Consider the following 22,857-nt stretch of genomic DNA (forward strand, 5'->3'; position numbering starts at 1 on the left):
GGAGTCTGTTCTTGTTAGAATGAATATCCGGTACTTGTCAGGAATCTTGGTTACTGAAACAATAGCAGTAACAACGTTGATAACATAGACACCCTCTATTAACTGTGTTAAAGATGGCAATTAGCAGAAATAGCCTATGTGATCCTTGGCTTGCCCATCTAACCTTGAGGAGCAAAGCTCACAGTCAAATAGTTTTCATCTCCAGTTCTGATAAAATGAGTATCTGGCCAATCCAGATGGTGGTGGGGTGACTGGATTGGTGGTGGTAGGGTCCAACTCTTGATTTCAAGGGTCTAAAAAATTCCTCAACCCTTTATCAACATCAAGCAAGTTCCATGATACTTCCATGAGCAAGTATAATACCCTGCTGGTGTTATGAAGAGCTTGCAGGGACTACCTAGCTCCATGCTCCATCCACAGGGTCAAGAGAGCCTCTGTTTAGTGGCTATTACCCCGGATCAGCTCTGGCCTCATTATCTCATCCTCTGCAATTTCCAGTTGCATTCACTCTGGACCTCTACACACAGTCCTAGCCACTTCTCTTCATACAGTTCTTGATCCCATCCTGACTTGGCGGGGAGTTCAGTATATCACAGGCTTAGTGTCCCTCACAATGTCGTCTCATGGAGCTGAGAAGTAAGTTTACAATCTAAGACCTGAAGTCTGACCCCCTGTTTATGCCTGTTGGGTGCCTGTGTGGCCTGTCTCTTCGTTGCTTGATTCATTTGGTTTCTGGGAGAATCTAGGACTTAATGTTCCTGAGGAACATGGAAGGGGATCATGTTGACCTGTGAGGCATACCTCTCCTCACTGCCTGGCTTCCACCACCCCAGTCCTAAATTCCTCCCAGTTACCCTGTCCAGGAAGTCAGTGCTGATGCTGAAAATCAAAGCTCAGCAGAGTAGCTGGAGCTGTTTTTTTCTAGTTTGGAGCCACTCCAGGCTTGGGGGGTACTCCAGGCTTTGGGTTTTGGCTGCAATCTCAATTCCCTCTTGCTGTGCTCTCTGCCCACCTCCAACCTATGTTCCAATGCCAAGTTTTCTGAAATTGTGATTAAGATGGCTGGGCCTCGTGGGCCTCGTGCCTGTTCTGCTGGTCTGGGATTCCATCCAGAGCTAGTGTGCTGCAGCAGGAGAAGGCCCAGAGGTAGATTCACCATGAAGCTTGCTCGGAACGTTTAGACTTCAGGATGCCTCAATCACACAGGCCCCTGTGAGTGCTGAAACTTGTACAGTGACCTAGGTGGGGAGAGAAAGCCACGTTGTGATCGAGAAGAATTTCTGCTGGTAAACTGCCCACAGTGATCTCAAATAAAAGGGATATAAATCTCCATATAAATAATAATTATTGTCTTTTTTTTACTCATTCTAAATATTCTAATATTCTATTCACTTCCATACTTAAATTTGTATTTATAATCTTTGTTATTTTTCTTTTTTTTTTTTTTTTTTTTTGAGACGGAGTCTCACTGTGTCTCCCAGGCTGGAGTGCAGTGGCGCGATCTCGGCTCACTGCAAGCTCCGCCCCCCGGGTTCACGCCATTCTCCCGCCTCAGCCTCCCAAGTAGCTGGGACTACAGGCACCCGCTACCGCGCCCGGCTAGTTTTTTGTATTTTTAGTAGAGACGGGGTTTCACCATGTTAGCCAGGATAGTCTCGATCTCCTGACCTTGTGATCCACCCGCCTCGGCCTCCCAAAGTGCTGGGATTACAGGCTTGAGCCACCGCGCCCGGCCGCAAGGAAGCTATTAAAGATTACTAGAGTCATGTCAAAAGGACTTGGGAACTGACTTGAGTCTCTCTCTCAATGGCTAAAGACAGGATGATTGGAGCTTCAAAAAGTTCATATGGGAACTTCTGGTTTTCAGTCTGGTATGTAGGGAGCTTAGAAGTTGCTACCTTGTCCTAACAACTAGTCAAAAGCTTAAAAAACTGAAAAATCAGCCACTCTTCTTAGATCCATCAGAGAAGTGAGCTTAGGGGGCAAAAGACTGCCCCCAAGAATGGAGAGAATGACAGACAGATACAGAAAATCATAACTGGCCAGAGACTCATGAGCAGAAAGCACTATGAGAACCAGTGGCTGGGTAGGAAAATCCAAACTGTAATTGATGAATTGCTGGAAGCTCAGTGTGGATAAGCCTGAGAGATAACAATTCCAGGGGGATCCAATAATGCAGAGATTGGGGGTTGGGGGGAGAGACAATATTGTGAGATTTACCTCCTGAAGCTCTACTAAATTCTCACAATGAGTATCTCAGAAAAATTCCCTTGGGCTTCTGGTAGGGAGAGGGGAGAAGAAACCACTATAAAATATGCCAGAAGATTCTGTTTCTCCTAACAAAGTCTACCCTCAGGAGAAACTATTTTACCAGAGTCTAACCTGCTGGGGTTTTACCAGTGCTGAACCAATCTGGAGGAAGGGAAATAGCCACTTTCAGCTCTCTCTAGCCTTCCACATGGTGGAAGAGAAATACCCAACTCCCATCCCCTCTAGCAATCTTGTCCCAACTAAGGAGGGAAAAAACAAAATGAAACTGAGGAGCACTGGTGAAGTTGATGTTGCAGGGGCACAGGATCACCAAAGACTGAGACGGAATCGTAGGACTGTAGGACACTTTCCCTCCTCCCACACCTTACCATTAATTTACTAAAGGCCTGTATAGCACAGTTCCTTTTACTCAGCACATCATGTCTACCCTTCAACAAAAAAAATGCAAGCATACTAAATAGCAAAAAACACAGTTGAAGAGACTAAACAAGTGTCAGAGTCAGATGTGGCAGAATGTTGGAATTATCAGACTAGGATTTATTTTAAAACTGTGATTAATGTGCTAAGGGTTTTGGTGAAAAAAGTAGACAAAATGCAAAAAAAAAAAAAAAAGATGGATAATGTAAGCAGAGAGATTGAAAGTCTAAGAAAGAATAACAAATTATAGAGATAAAAAACACTGCAACATAAATGAAGAATGCCTTTGATGGGCTTATAGTAGACTGGACACAGCCAAGGTAAGAATCACTGAGCTTGAATATATTACAATAGAAATCGCTAAAACTGAAAAGCAAAGAGGAAAAAAAGACTGAATATAAAGACTAAGAACCATGGTACAGGTACACAGGGTGTGACATACATGTAACGGGAATATCAGAAGGAGTAAGAAAAGACAGAGATGAACAGAAGCAATATTGAAGCATTAATAACAGAATTTCCCCCAAATTAGTGTTGCACAACAAACCAGAGAACCAGGAAGTTCAGAGAACACCAAGTAGAATAAATGCAAAAAATCCCACTCTATCTAGACATATCATGGTCAAACTTCAGAAATCCAAAGATAAATAAAGATGTTCTCAGACAAGAAATTGAGGGAATTTGTTGCTAATATGCTTGCCTTGCAAGAAATGTTACAAGATGTTTTTCAGACGGAAGGAAAATGATACAGGTCAGAAAGAGATTTACATAAAGAAAGGAAGAATGTCAGAGAATAAACAAAAGTAAAGTAAAAACCTTTATTTTTCTTATTCTTAACTGATCTAGCAGATAAGTTTGTTCAAAATAATAATAGCAATAATGTACTTGGGGTTCTTGATATTTGAATATATAGGCACATCCTTACATATAAGTGAAATGAATGACAGCAATGATGCAAAGGTGGACAGGAGGAATTAGGATTATTTTGTTATTACTTGCACTACTTGTGAAGTGGTATATTGTTATTTGAAAGTGAACTTGGGCCAGGTGTGGTGGCTCATGCCTGCAATTCCAGCACTTTAGGGGACCAAGGTGGGAGGATCGCTTGAGGCCAGGAGTTTGAGGCCAGCTTGGGCAACATAGTGAGACCCCCATCTCTACAAAAACACTAAAAGCATCAGCCAGGTGTGGTGATGTGCACCTGTGGTCTTAGCTACTCAGAAGGCTGAGGTGGGAAGATCACTTGGGCCCAGGAGGTCAAGACTGCAGTGCAGTGAGCCATAATTGTGCCAGTGCAATCCAGGCTTGGAGAAAGATATATAATGATAACACCAACTAATAGAAAATGAGAGTAGCTATACTAATTTCAGGCAGAGCAGATGTCAGAGCAAAGGAAATTATCAGAAATAATGTGCACTATTACAAAATGATAAGAAGGTCAAAATAGACAATCTGAATTGGCCTGTATCTATTACATAAATTGAATCAATAATTAATAACTTTCAACCAAAGTACCAGGCCCAGATGAGTTCATTGGTGAATTCTACCAAACACTTAAGGAAAAAAAATTATACAATTTTTTTTTACACTACTCCAGGATGACATAACAATCCTTAATGGGGATGCACCTAACAGAGTGTCAAAATATGTGAGGCAAAAACTAGTAGAACTGCATTGAAAAGTAGATAAATCTACTATTATAGGTGGAAATTTTAACATCTCTCTATTAGAAGTGGGTAGATCTAGAAAGCAGAAGTCAGTAAGGACAAAATTGGACTCAACAGTGTCATCAGTCAACTGAATATAACTGACACCTGAGAACTGCTTCATCCAACAACTGCAACTACACATTCTTCTTAAGCTAACATAGAACGTTCACTAAGATAGATCATATTCTGGGCCATAAAATGCATCTTAACAAATTTAAAAGAATAGAAATCATGCAATGTAAGCTCTCAAACTACAACGGAATTAAACTAGATATCAGTAACAGAAAAATAGGTGAAAAATCCAAAAATACTTGGAGATTAAACAGTAGACTTCCAAATAACACATGGCTCCAGGAAGAAATATCAAGAAATTAAAAAAATACTTAAATCAAATGAAAATGAAAATACAACTTATCAACATTTGTGGCATGTAAGTAAAGCAGTGCTTAGAGGGAAATATCTGGCACTGAATACATATATTAAGAATAAAAGATTAAAAGTCAATAATCTAAGCTAAAAGATTATTTCTAGAGGTAAACTAGAAAAAGAAGAGCAAATTGTATCCAAAAACACAGCAAAGAAATAATAAAAATTACCTGGGCACAGTGGCTCATGCCTGTAATCCCAGCTACTTGGGACCCTGAGGAAGGAAGATTGCTTGAGGCCAGGAATTCGAAACCAGTCTGGGTGACAGAGCAAGGTCCCATCTTTAAAAAAGAAAAAGAAAAGAAATAATTAAAAATTAGAACAGAAATCAATGGAATTGGAAACAAAATTAATAGAGAAAAATCAACAAACCAGGGACTGTTTGTTTGAAAAGATCAATAAAATCAATAAGCCTCTAGCTAATAGAAAAAGGGAGAAGACACAGATTACTTACATCAGAAGTCAAAGGGGGGACATTACTAAAGATCCCATGGACATTCAAAGGATAATAAAGGAATACTGTGAACGACTCTGTCCCATAATTGACAACCTAGATGAAATGGACCAATTCCTTGAAAGATATGATCTACTAAAACTCACACAAGAAAAAATAGACAATCTGAATTGGCCTGTATAAATTGAATCAATAATTAATAACTTTCAATACAAAGTACCAGGCCCAGATGAGTTCATTGGTGAATTCTACCAAATATTTAAGCAAAAAAAATTGTACAATTTTGTAAAAATTATATAATTTTGCATAATTGTATAACTATACAATTTTTTTACAATCTCTTTCAAAACATAGAGGAGGGAATACTTCTTAACACACTCTATGAGGTCAGCATTACATTAATACCAAAACCAAACAAAGACAACACAAGGAAAGAAAACTACAGACCAATATCTCTCATTAATATAAATGTAAAAATCCTCAACAAAATATTAGCAAAATAAATTGAACAGTATGTAAGAAGAACCGTAAACCGAGACCAAGTGGAAAGTATCACAAGTATGCAAACTTGATTCAACTTCTGGAAAGCATTTAAGAGAAATCACATCGCTGGGTGTGGTGGCTCATGCCTGTAATCCCAGCACTTTGGGAGGCCAAGGTGGGCAGATCACTTGAGGTCAGGAGTTCAAGACTAGAATGGCCAACATGGTAAAAACCCATCTCTATTAAAAATACAAAAAAAAAAATTAATCTGGTGTGGTGGCACACACCTGTAATCCCAGCTACTTGGGAGACTGAGGTGAGAGAATCGCTTGAGCCCAGGAGGCAGAGGTTACAGTGAGCTAAGATCATGACACTGCCCTCCAGCCTGGGTAATGGAGCGAGACCCCGTCTCAAAAAAAAAAATAATAATATAAAATAAGAAAATCACATGATCATATCAATAGATGCAGAAAAAGCATTTGACAAAATCCAATACCCGCTCATGCTAAAAAACTCAGCAAACTAAGGATAGATGAAAACTTTCTCAACTTGATAAAGAACATCTACAAAAATTTATAGCTAACATCATGCTAATGGCGAGAAACCCGAAGCTTTCCTGCTAAGATCAGGAATAAGATAAAGATAAGGATGTCCCCCTCACAACTGCTTTTCTTTTCTTTCTCTTTTCTTTTCTTTTCTTGTTTCTGTGGGTTTTTTGTTTTTTGTATTTTGTTTTTTTGATGGAGTCCCACTCTGTTGCCCAGGCTGGAGTGCAGTGGCTCAATCTTGGCTAATTGCAACCTCCGCCTTCCTGGTTCAAGCGATTCTCCTACCTCAGCCTCCCAAGTAGATGGGACTACAGGTACGTGCCACTATGCCCAGCTAATTTTTGTATTTTTTGGTAAAGACGGGGTTTCACCATGTTGGTCAGGCAAGTCTTGAACTTCTGACCTCAAGTGATTCACCTGCCTCAGCCTCCCAAAATGTTGGGATTACAGGCATGAGCCACTGCACCCAGCACAACTGCTTTTCAACACCATACTGGAAGTCCTAGCTCATGTAATAAGAAAAGGAAAGGAAATAAAGATATATGGATTGAGAAGGAAGAAGTAAAACTGTCTTTGCAGATGGCATGATCATCTATGTAGAAAATCAAAAGAATTGACAAAAATTACCCTCTTGGGTCTAATAAACAATTATAGCAAGGTTGCAGGATACAAGGTGAATATACAAAAGTGAATCAGTTTTCTTTTCTTTTTTTTTTTTTTTTGAGATGGAGTCTTGCTTTGTCACCTAGGCTGGAGTGCAGTGGTGTGATCTCAGCTCACTGCAAACTCTGTCTCCCAGGTTCAAGCGATTCTTCTGCCTCAGCCTCCCAAGTAGCTGGGATTACAGGCAAGTGCCACCACACCCAGCTAATTTTTGTATTTTTAGTAGAGACAGGGTTTCACCATATTGGCCAGGCTGGTCTTGAGCTCCTGACCTCAGGTGATCCACCTACCTTGGCCTCCCAAAGTGCTGGGATTACAGGCATGAGCCACCGTGCCTGGGCTCAGTTTTCTATATACTAGCAATAAACAATGGAATTTAAAATTAAAAACATATTTATATTAGCATCCTCAAAAATGAAATAGGTATAAATCTAGCAAAATATGTACAACATCTATATGAGGAAAACTACAAAACTCTGATTAAAGATATCAAAAAGGAACTAAATAAATGGAGACATATTCCATATTCCTGGTTGGAAAGACCCAATATTGTTAAAATGTCAGTTCTTCCCAACTTGATCTATAGATTCAACACAATCCCAAGCAAAATCCCAGAAGTTACCTTGTGAATATCTCTTATAGAAAGAGACAAAAGACTCAGAATAGTCAACACAATATTGAAGGAGAAGAACAAAGTTGGAGGACTGACACTACCCAACTTCAGGACTTACTATAAAGTTATAGTAATCAAGACAGGGTGGGCCGGGCATGGTGGCTCATGCCTGTAATCCCAGCACTTTGGGAGGCCGAGGTGGGCAAATTATGATGTCAGGAGTTTGAGACACGCCTGACCAACATTGAGAATTGCTTGAATCCAGGAGGTGGAGGTTGCAGTGATCAGAGATCGCGCCACTGCACTCCAGCCTGGGCGACACAGCAAGACTCCTTTTCAAAAAAAGAAGACTGTGTGGTATTGGCAAAGGAACAAAGGAAGAGACAAATCAATAGAAGAGAATAGAGAGCCTAGTAATAGACCCATTTAAATACAGTCAAAGACAAAGCAGCAAAGGCAACATAATGGAGCAAAGACAGTCATTAATCTAGTTGTCCTGGAACAAGTAGACAACCACATGCCAAGAAACAAAAAGCAAAACAAACAGAAAGAAAACCAAAATAACCTAGACACAGACTTACAGCTTTCACAAAAATTAACTCAAAATTGACCAGAGACCTAAATGCAAAACTATAAAACTCCTAGAAGATAACACAGAAGAAAATCTAGGTGACCTTGGATTTGGTGATGACTTTGTATATACAATACCAAAGGTACAATACCTGAAAGGAATAATTGATAAGCTGGGCTTCATTAAAATTAAAAGCTTCTGCTTTGCTAAAGATATTTCCAAAGGAACAAGAAGACAAGCCACACACTGGGAGAAAGTATTTGCAAGAGACATGTCTGATAAAGGTATTCTTTGTGTATTTTAAGTAAATACTTACTTAAATATTTTTTAAATTGTTAAATACTTACTTAAATATTTACTTAAAATAGGCCAGCCGCAGTGGCTCACACCTGTAATCCCAGCACTTTGGGAGGCCAAGGCAGGTGGATCTCTTGAGGTAAGGAGTTTGAGACCAGCCTGGCCAACATGGTGAAACCTCGACTCTACTAAAAGTACAAAACTTTGGCTGGGCCCAGTGGCTCACGCCTGTAATCCCAGCACTTTGGGAGGCCGAGGTGGGCAAATCATGAGGTCAGGAGATTGAGACCATCTGGCTAAGACGGTGAAACTCTGTCTCTACTAAAAAAAAATACAAAAAATTAGCCAGGCATGGTGGCAGGCGCCTGTAGTCCCAGTTACTTGGGAGGCTGAGGCAGGAGAATGGTGTGAACCCAGGAGGCGGAGCTTGCAGTGAGCCAAAATCACACCACTACATTCCAACCGGGGCAACAGAGCAATACTCCATCTCAAAATAAATAAATAAATAAAAATAGTAAAATAAAAATAAAAATACAAAAATTAGTCAGGTGTGGTGGTGTGCACCTGTAGTACCAACTATTTGGGAGGCTGAGGCAGGAGAATCGCTTGAACCCTGAAGGCGGAGGTTGCAGTGAGCTGAGATCGCACCACTGCATTCCAGCCTGGGTGACAGAGTGAGACTCTGTCTCAAAAAAAACCAAAAACAAATATTTACTATTTACTTAAAATGTATGAAGAACTCTTAAAATTTAACAATAAGAAAACAACCTCATTAAAAAATGGGTGAAAGATCTGAACTGACACCTTATTAGAGAAGATATACAGATGGTAAGTAATCCTATGAAAAGGTGTTCAACATCATATGTCATTAGGGAATTGCAAATTAAAACCACACATCATTAGAATGGCCAAAATCCCAAACACTGACAACACCAAATGCTGGTGAGAGTGTGGAATAACAGGAACTCTCATTCATTGCTGGTAGGAATGCAAAGTGGTATAGTCACTTTGAAAGACAGTTTGTCAATTTCTTACAAAATGAAGCATGCTTTTACCATACATTCAATCCATCATGCTCCTTAGTATTTGCCCAAATGAACTGAAAACTTATATCTACACAAAAACCTGTAGAAAGATGTTAATAGCAGATTTATTTATAACTACCAAAGCTGAAAAGCAACCAAGATGTCTTTTGGTAGGTGAATGGATAAGCTATGGTACATCCAGACAATGGAATACTACTCAGTACTAAAAAGAAATGAGCTATCAAGCCCAGAAAAGACAGGGAGGAAACATAAATGCATATTAGTACAAAAAAAAAAAAGCCAGTGTGAAAAGTGTACATACTGTACCAACTACAATCATGCATTGCTTAGTCACAGGGATACATTCTGAGAAATGCTTCATTAGGAGATTTCATCGTTGTGCAAACATCGTAAGTTGTACTTACACAACCTAGATGGTATAGAAAATTACTCCTAGGCTACCAACCTGTACATCATGTTACTGTACTGAATACTGTAGACAACTGTAACACAATGGTAAGTATGTGTGACTAGAATGTCATTAATCCAGCCCATGACTATATTTGACATTCCTGAAAAGGCAAAACCACGGAGACAGTGAAAAGATGAGTGGTTGCCAAGGGATAAGGGAAAGGGAAGGATGAACAGATGGAGCATGGAGGATTTTGAAAGCAGTGAAATTACCCTGTATGATACTATAATGGTGGATACATGTCATTATACATTTGTTCAAATCCACAGAATACACACGAAGAATGAACCTTCATGTAAACTACGGACTTTGAGTGACAATAATGTGTCTATGTAAATTCATTGTAACAAATGTTCCGCTTTGGTATGGGATGTTTATAGTGGAGGAATTTGTGAATACGTGTGGACAGGGGATATATGCAAACTCTCTGTATCTCCTGCTCAATTTTGATGTGTCCCTAAAACTGCTCTGAAAACTAAAATGTATTAAATAAGTAAGAGTGATATGTACATGTGAGAGTACATATAACATTTTCCCAGCCTTTCTCCCCATCTGCCCCCTCACTTTTCCCTCCTGGCCTGGCCTCTCTTCCCCTGGTCCCATCCCTCACTTCTCATCGCCTTCCCATCCTTTCTCTTGCTTTTCTGTTTCTCCTCCCACCTGCTCCCTCCCTTCATCCTCCTGGTCCCTACCACCCGCTTCGCCCCCACCTCCATCCTCTCTTTTGCTACTCCCTTTACACTTGCCCCCTTTTTTCTCCCCTCCAGCCCCTACCCACCCGCTTCTCACCTCCTCCATTCTCTTTAGTCTCCTCCTCGTCCCCCCAACACCAGCCTCCTTCCTTCTTCCCCTGGTCCTGCCCCTCACTTTCCCAAGCCCTGCCATCATTTCTACCTCCTTGCCCCCTTGCTGCTATCTGGCGGAGCCTGCACCCTTTATTTCCTTCAGTTTCAAATTCTTCAATCCTATCTTGTAAAAAAAAAAAAAAAGAGAGAGAGAGAGAGAATGAGAGTACACAAAACTTTAATTAGTCTTTAATATACCACCTGCTTTGAAATTGTTTCTTTTTTCCTAATACATAGTGTTGAAATATTGGAACATTAAAAAATACAGAAATAGAATCTAATTTTGAGGCCCCCTTTGAGATCTTAAGGCTCAAACCTAAGGGTCTTGAAACTGACCCAATAGTCCCATAGACAGTTTTTTTGTATAAACATGGAAATTGACCATTCTGGTCTTAAAGCTGAAACTTCACATTCTTTTATCTGAGTTCCTTCCTCAGGAAAGGGACCCCAGGCCTCTCAGAAAGTGTTAAAGAACTGAAACTCACCAGATCATCTCATCCAGACAGTGAGATGCCAGACCCCTCATACAGCATAAGTGCTTCCTTACCCCTCCCCTATTCCTACCCATAGTTACATTTCTTCCCTGCTACATAAGCCCCTAATTTTAGTTGGTTGGGGAGATGGATTTGAGACTGATCTCCCATCTGCTTGGCTGCAGCACCCGATTAAGGCCTTCCTCTTTGGCAATAATCGTTTGGCAATAATTATTGTCTCTTTCTGTGTGGTGCGCAGCAGGACCTAGATGGAACCCCTGGTATTTTGGTAACACTCTTCCAAACATCAGATGCAAACTCCAGGCCTCCTTTTCCCTCTTTAGCTATTGGGGGGCTATTCATAATGCTAATTTCAAAAGCTGAAAGTGTTTTCCAATCAATTCTAGCTTTTCTAAGAATACATTTTAAATCCAAATATGTTTCATTCTGGGAAAAGATAAATAAAGTGTTAAAATTTATCCCACTTGGTACATTCTTACTATATAGTCATGAAAATAAATGTGTTAGAAATGTGTATTTAGACATTGTGTATTAGGTAAGTGTAATTGAAATGCTCGATCTTGAAAACGTCATGGTTAGTGACAATACCAAGTTGTCCAGTATTATGTATAGCATACTATTTTTGCATTTATTGATTTTTTAATGACATTATTTACATAAGGTATAAAAACAACAGGAACTTATGGGGAAGGAAGGAGAGTAGGTGGGATGTAAATGGAAACATAAGGACTTCAACTCTATTTTCAAAGTTTTCAAAATAATATATTATGAAATTTCTTCTAATTTTCTCAAAGGGCCCTAAGTGGTAAAAGTTCCTTACCCTTGGTAGGGAAAGGAAGCGGAATCCTTTAGTTTAACTTGAACAGGACGGGCATTCTTTGCTCATCCATATTGTCCTTCTGTTGCCCAGACTTCACGATTAATTCCTTCCTCAAGTAGGGGACAACAAACGGGCGTTCCTTCTCCTATGTTCAGGTGTATAATGGCCCTTGCTTTTGCTAGACTATCTCTCCCTAACAACAGAGTGGGGCTTTCGGCATAATTAGAAAAGCATGTGAAAAGAGTAAAGTTTCCCAGTCACAACTTAGTGGCTGGGAGAAGTATCTATGGTGACTGGCTGTCCTAGGACCTCTCAGATAGTGAGATCTGGAGGACAGTTGTCTGGGACAGGAGAGTAAGATGGAGAAGGCCGTGCCAGTGTCCAGGAGACAGTTAACCTCCTGGCCCTCAATGGTCAAGCATACCCGGGGCTCTGTGAGTGTGATGGCATGGGCTGGCGCTTACCCCAGGCACCCTCAGTCCTGCTGCTGGATCATCTGGCTAGTGGCTTCTGACTCCGAGGACCTTCATCCTCTGGGTCAGTGGGCCTTCCAGTGATTCCCTTGACATAAGGGGCATGGATGAGGGGGCGGCTTACTTCTACTTGGACAATCTTTTTTAAAATGTCCTTGTAGACCGCACTGGAAGCAAGCCCTATTAGGCATTCGATTTGCCCAGCTTTTCCCTTTTCCAGAGCCTCCAAAGTCCACTTGCCTGAGGGCCATGACAAAAGCGGTGGCCTTTTTTTATCCCATTTGTCCCGTTCCGCCTGCTCCTCCTGATCTCTATTATAAAAAACCGAGATTGCCAAGTTCAATAGGGTTTCTAAGTTTTGCTCTGGGCCTAAGGCAGACTTTTGATGTTTGTTTTCTAATGTCTGCAGCTGACTGAGTGATAAACGTATCCTTTAGGATTAGTTGGCCTTCAATAGAGTCAGGTGACAGGGAGGTATGCTTCCTCAATGCCTCCCTTAGTCTCTCCAGAAAGGCAGTAGGATTTCCTTTCTTTCCCTGTGTTATAGTGGACATCATTGACTAATTCATAGGCTTAGGCCCAACAAGGACTCCAAAAGATTGTTAAGGACCTAAAAGCCCAAGACCTAGTAAAACCATGCAATAGCCCCTGCAATACTCCAATTTTAGGAGTACAGAAACCCAAAGGACAGCGGAAGCTAGTGCAAGATCTCAGGATTATCAATGAGGCCGTTGTCCTTCTATACCCAGTTGTCCCTAACCCTTATACTCTGCTTTCCCAAATACCAGAGGAAGCAGAGTGGTTTACAGTCCTGGACCTTAAGGACACCTTTTTCTGCATCCCTGTACATCCTGACTCTCAATTCTTGTTTGCCTTTGAAGATCCTTCGGACCCAACATCTCAACTTACCTGGACTGTTTTACCCCAAGGGTTCAGGGATAGCCCTCATCTATTTGTCCAGGAATTAGCCTAAGACTTGAGTCAGTTCTCATACCTGGACATTCTTGTCCTTTGGTACGTGGATGATTTACTTTTAGCCGCCCATTCGGAAACCTTGTGCCATCAAGCCACCCAAGCACTCTTTAATTTCGTCACCACCTGTGGCTACAGGTTTCCAAACCAAAGACTCAGCTCTGCTCACAGCAGTTTAAATACTTAGGGCAAAAATTATCCAAAGGCACCAGGGCCCTCAGTGAGGAACGTATCCAGCCCATAGTGGCTTATCCTCATCCCAAAACCCTACTAACTGTTGGATGTGTCTCTCCCTGCACTTCAGGCCATGCATTTCAATCCCTGTACCGGAACAATGGAACAACTCCAGCACAAAAGTAAACACTACTTCCGTTTTAGTAGGACCTCTTGTTTCCAATCTGGAAATAACCCAGACCTCAAACCTCACCTGTGTAAAATTTAGCAATATTATAGACACAACCAACTCTCAGTGCATCAGGTGGGTAACTCCTCCCACACGAATAGTCTGCCTACCCTCAGGAGTATTTTTTTTTTCGTGGTACCTCAGCTTATCATTGTTTGAATGGCTCTTCAGAATCTGCGTGCTTCCTCTCATTCTTAGTGCCCCCATGACCATCTACTCTGAACAAGATTTATACAATCATGTCGTACCTAAGCCCCACAACAAAAGAGTACCCATTCTTCCTTTTGTTATCGGAGCAGGAGTGGTAGGCAGTCTAGGTACTGGAATTAGCAGTATCACAACCTCTACTCAGTTCTACTACAAAATATCTCAAGAATTAAATGGTGACATGGAATGGGTCGCCGACTCCCTGGTCACCTTGCAAGATCAACTTAACTCCCTAGCAGCAGTAGTCCTTCAAAACTGAAGAGTTTTAGACTTGCTAACTGCCGAAAGAGGGGGAACCTGTTTATTTTTAGGGGAAGAATGCTGTTATTATGTTAATCAATCTGGAATCGTCACCGAGAAAGTTAAAGAAATTCAAGATCGAATACAACATAGAGCAGAGGAGCTTCAAAACACTAGACACTGGGGCTTCCTCAGTCAACGGATGCCCTGGATTCTCCCCTTCTTAGGACCTCTAGCAGCTATAATATTGCTACTCCTCTTTGGACCCTGTATCTTTAACCTCCTAGTTAAGTTTGTCTCTTCCAGAATCGAAACTGTGAAACTACAAATCGTTCTTCAAATGGAGCCCCAGATGCAGTCCATGACTAAGATCAACTCGGACTCCTGGACCAGCCTGCTAGCCCATACTCCAATGTTAATGACATCAAAGGCACCGCTCGTGAGGAAAGCTCAACTGCACAACCGCTACTACACCCCAATTCAGCAGGAAGCAGTTAGAGCAGTCATCAGCCAACCTCCCCAACAGCACTTGGGTTTTCCTGTTGAGAGGCGGAACAGAGAGACAGGACTAGCTGGATTTCCGAGGCCAACTAAGAATCCCTAAGCCTAGCTGGGAAGGTGACTGCTTCTACCTTTAAACATGGAGCTTGCAACTTAGCTCACACCCAACCAACCAGATAGTAAAGGGAGCTTACTAACAGGAGATAAAGAAATAGCCAATCATCTATTACCTGAGAGCACAGTGGGAGGACAATGATAGGGATATAAACCCAGGCATTCGAGCCGGCAATGGCTACCCTCTTTGGGTCCCCTCCCTTTGTATGAGAACTATGTTTTCACTCTATTAAATCTTGCAACTACAAAAAAAAAAAAAAAAAAAAAAGTTCCTTACCATTTCCTGACCATTTAGTAAGATAATGTTTTCATCTGACTTTAAATTGCCTTTCTATTTCGTCTGACTTTAGATTGCATGCCCTAATTATGGAATTCTGAAGTTTGTGAATTTAATTTTTTCACTCTATCCTTACCACTGTGATTTTATAGGATGTAGCCAGAAAGAGTTTATTCAGAGTTCATCAGACCTAGGGTTAAATCCTAGTTGTATCAGTTGTTAGCTGTTTGGTGTTAAGCAAATTATTTAGTTCTGTTCTTTTGTCTGCAAAATGGTGGCAGCAAAAACATTCCTCTCTGGTTGGTGTGAGGTAATATGTAATAGTGATATGGAAGTGCTGGGAAGGGAAGAGTGTGGTCCCTTTAAAGGATACAGAATGGGGGTTGGGGAAGAGAAGCGCTGGGTAGAGGAGGGCATGGTCCCTGGCTAGGGTTCCACCCCCATGGACCTAGGTAAGGACAGGCATTTCCTGCCCAAATGTTGCATTTCCCAAGACCACCCTGGCCTGCCACAACCCCATCCTGTGCCTATAAAAACTCCCAAGACGCTAGCAGGCAGACACAGGCGGGGGGACATCAAGAGGAGCACATCAGCGGAAGAAGACAGGAGTGGCTGGATGGTGAAAAGATGTCAAGGGGAGCACACTGGCAGAAGAGCACATCAATAGATGCTGGCATGCTGATAGACCATCAACAGGCAGGATGAGGCAGAGGTTTGCCCAGGGCAGTTGGAGGAGATCTGGGGCTGCCCAGCGGCCCGACTCCAGGGGAAAACCATCTCCCTTCTGGCTCCCCCACCGGCTGAGAGCTACTTCCATTCAATAAAATCTTGCACTCATTCACCAAGCCCACGTGTGATCCCATTCTTCCAGTACACCGAGGCAGGAACCCAGGATACAGAAAGCCCTCTGTCCTTAAGACAAGTTAGAGGGTCTAATTGAGCTGGTTAACACAAGCGGCCTATAGGTGGCAAAACTAAAAGAGCACCCTGTAACACACACCCACTGGGGCTTCAGCTGTAAACATTCACTCCTAGACGTTGCCTTGAGGTTGGAGCCCCACAGCCTGCCCATCTGTATGCTCCCCTAGGAGTTTGTGCAGCGGGGCAGTGAAGAAGTGAGCCACACCCCCATCACACACCCTGCAAGGGGGACAAGGGAACTTTTCCCGTTTCAACAGTGGCTGGCATAAAGCTAGTACTCAATAAATGCTAGCTTCTTTAAGACTTAAATCATATTCTTCTTCAGTCCTTGAACTTTTTCAGATAAATAAATGACTGAATTCCAAGAGAAATATATAGTCTGCAACATAGTAGGTACACTGAGGCAGCTGGCTAAAAATTTTACAGGGAAGTTTAAGTGATATGATAAAAATTACAGTTCATGGATAAGTATATTTTAGGGATTAAACAAAAAATAAGTGAATATTTCCAAACACACCATTGAAGAGGAAGCTTGCATATTGTAAAATGTGTGATGTAAGCAATTAAGTGGTTTCTACCAGCTTCAAAATACATCAACTGATTTAGTTATGTCATATGACACATCCCATAGATTACCTGTATTAACTGGGAAATAAATGTTATGATCCAGAGTTACTAAGAATGAAATGGTTGGGGGGAAAGGTGGGAAACTGCCTAAGTTATTAAAAAATATGAAGGTGTGTCGTGGTTTTCAATGTAACAGCAGTTGTGGTTAATATGTGATCATATTCTAAAGTAATTAGGCAATAGTTAGATAAGCCCCTTAACAAATTACAATCAATCAGAACATTCAGGAGAGAAGTCTTGTTGTTGTTTTTTTTTTTACTATTTTATATTCTGAGGCTTCTTAAGGCAGAAAGTGGCTAGTCAAATATCTCTCGAAGTAGTCAAATATTTCTTAAGTGTGGTTTGTCTCTCCAACAAGAAGCAAGTGGGTATCAAGTGTCTCCAGAGACAACACTCTGAAAAGGACATATCATTTATGTAAGATTCCAGTCAGAAATGCATAACCTGAATCTAATCAACAGACAACGTCGGCCAAGCACACAATAAGAGATGGTATATAAAAGAATTGGTTTTTATTCTTTAAAATATGTCAATGTCATAGAGAACAAAGATAGACTGAGGCACTGTTCCAGACTGAAGGAGAAAAAAGGAATGTCATTCTAAATATAAGATGTGATCCTGGGCCGGGCGCGGTGGCTCAAGCCTGTAATCCCAGCACTTTGGGAGGCCGAGACGGGCGGATCACGAGGTCAGGAGATCGAGACCATCCTGGCTGACACGGTGAACTGCCTCTACTAAAAAATACAAAAAACTAGGCCGGGCGAGGGTGGCGGGCGCCTCTGTAGTCCCAGCTACTTCCCGGGAGGCTGAGCAGGAGAATGGCTGAACCCGGGAGGCAGAGCTTGCAGTGAGCCGAGATCTGGCCATTGCACCTGTGCCTGGGCGGCAGAGCCGGTGACCCGGCCTCAAAAAAAAAAAAAAAAAAAAAAAAAAAAAAGATGTGATCCTGGATTGAATCCTGTATGGGGAAAAAAAAGTAGCTATAAAAGGCATTATTGAGACAATTGATAAAATTGTAATATGTGTTATATATTAGATAAAAGTATTTTATTAATGTTAAATTCACTGAATTTAATAACTGAACAGTGGTTGTGTAAAGAGAATATCCTTATTCTTAGGAAATGTACAGTGAAGTTTTAAAGGCTATAGAGATGATATGTAACCTACTCTCATAATTTAGGAAAACATTTTTATATATATAGAGAGAAAAAGATTGATAAAGCAAATATAGCAAAATATTTAAAATTGGTGAATCTTGGTAAAGCATATGTGAAAAATTTGGGATTGTTTTTCCAACTTTTCTGTAAATTTGAGATTATATCAAAATTAAAAGTTAGTTTTAACAAGTATCCCCAAATCACCTGAATCAGAATACTGGAGTATTTGCTACAGATGCAGATTCATGGGACCTGCCACTGACTACTGAATCAGAAATTCAGGGAGTGTGGACAGGAGAGGTTAGAGCCTGGCAATTCTCATTTACAAAAACATTCTTGGTGATTATAATGTATACTGAAGTTTGAAAAACATTGGGGGTGTACTTCAATTAAAAATTGGTTATGACCAGGTGTGGTAGCTCACACTTGTAATCCCAGCACTTTGGGAGGCTGAGGTGGGCAGAAGGTCAGGAGTCCAAGACAAGCCTAGCTAATATGGTGAAACCCCATCTCTACCAAAAATACAAAAAAATAGCTGGGTGTGGTGACACACACCTGTAGTTTCAGCTACTTGGGAGGCTGAAGCAGGAGAATTGCTTGAGCCTGGGAGGCAGAGGCTTCAGAGAGCTGAGATCACACCACTGCACTCCAGCCTGGGCGACACAGCAAGATTCTGTCAAAAAAAAAAAAAAAAAAAAAGTTATAATGTACCTGGGTACAGTGGCTCATGCCTGTAATCCCAGCACTTTGGGAGGCTGAGGAAGGAGGATCAGTTGAGCCCAGGAGTTCAAGACCAACCTGGGCAACACAGAGAGACCCTGTCTCAAAAACAAACAAAAGAATCATAATTATAATGCTTTCATTAGCCAATGCATTTTCTTTTCATCTTAAACAAAATTTTAAAACTCGAAACCTTTTAATCTTTATTCCATCTCTTATTTTTTAAATTTTTTTATTTTAAAAAGAAAAAAATTAAATTTTCTAATTGTCTACCTACCCTCCTTCAAGCCAATGCATTTTCTTAGCTTAATCAACTAAATGCCTTGAAGGATACTACCAATAGCTAAAATGTATCATGTGTTTATCATGTGGTAAGCACGATACATATTTCATTCAATTCTCACAATAATTCCTATGAATTGCTATAATTATACTCCTTACAGATAAGGAAATGGGGTTACATAAATTGCCAAGGTCATATAGCTATTAAGGGATAAATCCAGGATTGGAACCCAAGGACAATCTGACTCTAGGGCCGGGCTTCTGCCACTCTGCTTTTGAGCCTTGCTAGGAAACCACATGGTAAGGTTATTGCCTTTGGCTATTATAAAATTGACATGTTATTTATCTCTTTTAAAGTCAGCCTTTAATTGCATATTAAAGATGGAAGCAGTGGTGCAGCTAATACAATGGATGTTATGATAAGGCATAGAATTCCCCCCCTCCGCCCCCCTCCCCCCCCACTAATCTTCCATCCTGGTGACAAAGCCTTGGCTCTGTGATTAAGATAAGGCTATACAGCCTGTTGTTTCTTCCTGAGCACTACTATGATTTTCCCATCACAGATCCTTAGAAACTCTTCAGCCTGCAAGTACTAGGCTGGGTGAGATCTGGGTATACCTTCTTTAGAGATCCACCCTTGGCATTGGAGGATTTCTTCAATGAAGTAGAACGTCATCACAGTTTTAAACTAGGAAAGGAATTTGTCCCCAGTGAAACCCAGGAAGTGACTTGACTAAAATAAAAAGTAAGCGTTGCCCCAGGGCCTCTTCTGGTACCTCCATTCTTCTGAGTTGCAGTTCTCTGCAACAGTCATTCCACAGAGAAAAGCCTGAGGTAGTTCACTGGACTCTCAACAATAAGCCTGTGAATTGAGTTGGGTGAGCTTTAGTCTCACTGATAATATGGATAGAGCTGGATTGAAAACCAGCCTCCCAATTCCAGAGGCCAAGCTCTTCCATAAACCACAATGCCTCCTGAATAAAAGAGATCAATACTGAAAGTTTGTTGGAATCATGGTCTCATGCGTTTGTGCAGATTGATATGTGCAACCCTTGTGGTAAAAAGTAAAACATGTTTTTTCAGCTGTGGCCAGCTGAAATGTAATATGTAAAGAGTTAGTAATAATTTTTGTTAGGGGATTCATCTTTTCTAATGAGAAAAAAGAAAAGCTTTCAGCAAAAAACACATCACTATTTTGAAAAGATTGATGAAGCACCCCCAGCTCAGCCCCACCACAGCACAGTTGTTATAATCCTCCATAAGAACCTTCAGGTTGCAGGTGACATAACCTTATATAAAAAAATCCTAAGAAATCCACTTAAAAACTATAAGAACTGATAAATGAGTTCAGCAAAGTTGAAGGATACAAGATTAATATACAGAAATTATTTATATTTCCATATGCTTGCTATGAAAACTGTGAAAATGAAATTAGGAAACCAATTCTATATATAACAGCATCAAGAAGAATAAAACACTTAGGAATAAATTTAATAAAAGATGTATAAAACCTGTATTCTGAAAACTACAAAATATTGTTGAAAGAAATCAAATAAGACAAAAAAAGAAAAGATTTAATATTGTTAAGATGGCAATACTCCCCAGAGCACTATAGATATAACACAATCCTTACCATAATTCTGTCTGGCCTCTTTACAGAAATCAACCAGACGATCCTAAAATTAATATGGTAATTCAAGGGACCCAGAATAGCCAAACAATTTTGAAGAAGAAGAATAAAGTTGGAGGACTCACATATTGTGATTTTAAAACTTACTATGAAGCTACAGTAATCAAAACAGTATGGTACTGGCATAAGGAGAGAGAGTTCATACAGATTAATGGATAGAATTGAGAGACCACAAATAAGTCCTCACATCTATGGTCAATGAATTTTGACAAGGGTTTTAAGACCATCCAATGGAGAAAAGATAGTATTTTTAACAAGTGGTACTGGGAAAACTAAATACCCATATGCAAAAGAACAAAGTTGGATACCTCCCTATCTTGTACCACATATAAAAACTTATTCAAAATGTAGGACTAAAACTGAAAGTCTTAGAAAATGTAGCTGTAACTCTTTGTGATCTTGAATTAAGCAATGCTTTCCTAGATATGACACCAAAAGCACAAACAACAGCAACAAAATATTAATTGGACATCATTAAAATTAGAAGTTTTGTGCTTTACCCCCCAAAAAATGAAAAGAAGCCAGGAGTGGTGGCTCATGCCTGTAATTCCAGCACTTTGGGAGGCCAAGGTTAGAGGGTCACTTGCGTCCAGGAGTTCGAAACCAGCCTGAGTAACATAGCAAGACCTCGTCTCTACCAAAAAAAAAAAAAAAAAAAAAAGTAGCCCAGTGTGGTGGTGTGCACTTGTGGTCCTAGCCACTCAGGAGGCTGAGGTAGGAGGATAGCTTGAGCCCAGGAGGTTGAGGGTGCACTGAGCTGTGATTGTGCCACTGCACTCCAGCCTGAGTGATAGAGCAAGACTCTGTCTCAAAAAAAAAAAAAAAAGAAAAAGAAAAAGAAAGAAAGAAAGAAAGAAAGAAAGAAAGAAAGAAAGAAAGAAAGAAAATAATGTGAAAAGAAAATCCGCAGAATGGGAGAAAATATTTGCCATATATACCTGATAAAGAAATTGCATTTAGAATATATAGGATATTACAACTCAGCAGTAGAAAGATAATCCAATTAAAACAAAGCATCTCAATAGCGATTTCTCCAAATAAAATATACAAGGCCAGATGCAGTGGCTCACGCCTGTAATCCCAGCACTTTGGGAGGCCTAGGTGGGCAGATCATGAGATCAGGAGTTTGAGATCAGCCTGGCCAACATAGTGAAAACCCGTCTCTACTGAAAATACAAAAATTAGCCAGGCATGGTAGTGTGCGCCTGTAGTCCCAGCTACTCAGAAGGCTGAGGCAGGAGAATCTCTTGAACCCGGGAGGTGGAGGTTGTGGTGAGCTGAGATCACGCCACTACACTCCAGCCTGGGCAACAAAGTAAGACTCCATCTCAAAAAAAATAATAATAATAATGCGAAATGGGGACATATTAGGCCATTCTTACATTGCTATAAATAAATATCTGAGACTAGGTAATTTATAAAGAAAAGAAGTCTAACTGGCTCATGTTTCTAAAGGCTTTACAGAAAGCACGGTTCTGGCATCTGCCTGGCTTCTAGGGAAGCCTCAGGAAGCCTACAATCATGGTGAAGGTGAAGGGGGAGCAGGCATGTCACGTGGCAAAAGCAGGAGCAGGCAAGGTGGGGAAGGGTGCCAATGCACTTTTAAAGACTAGATCTCTTGTGAACATAGTGTGAGAGCTCACTTATCACCAAGGAGATGGCCCAAGCCATTCATGAGAGATCCACCCCAGTGATCCAAACACCTTCCATGAGGCCCCACCTCCAATACTGGGGATTATATCTCAACATGAAATTTGGGTAGGGACAAATACCCAAAATCTCTTTTTTTTTTTTTTTTTTTTTTTTTTGAGACAGAGTCTTGCTCTGTTGCCCAGGCTGGAGTGCAGTGGTGCCATCTCAGCTCACAGTAACCTTCACCTCCCAGGTTCAAGAAATTCTGCTTTGGCCTCCCAAAGTGCTGGGATTACAGGCATGAGCCATCATGCGCGGCCAAACTCTATCAGAGGAAATTTCTAGTAACTCTTTTGCTTAATGTGTCTTAAAGATGCATGAATTACAACTTATCTAGTTGATCAAAAACTCATAAAGATGGTTGAAAATAGCTTTCCAGTTGAGGGTCAGAAGACAAGTCCTTTTGTTGAGACTGAGGAGAGAAAATTTAGATTGAAGTTTAAAATAAAGAAGACATCGTATTTGAAATGAGA

The sequence above is a fragment of the Papio anubis genome, chromosome 1 (assembly GCF_008728515.1).
Source record: "Papio anubis isolate 15944 chromosome 1, Panubis1.0, whole genome shotgun sequence".
NCBI classification, from domain to species: domain Eukaryota; kingdom Metazoa; phylum Chordata; class Mammalia; order Primates; family Cercopithecidae; genus Papio; species Papio anubis.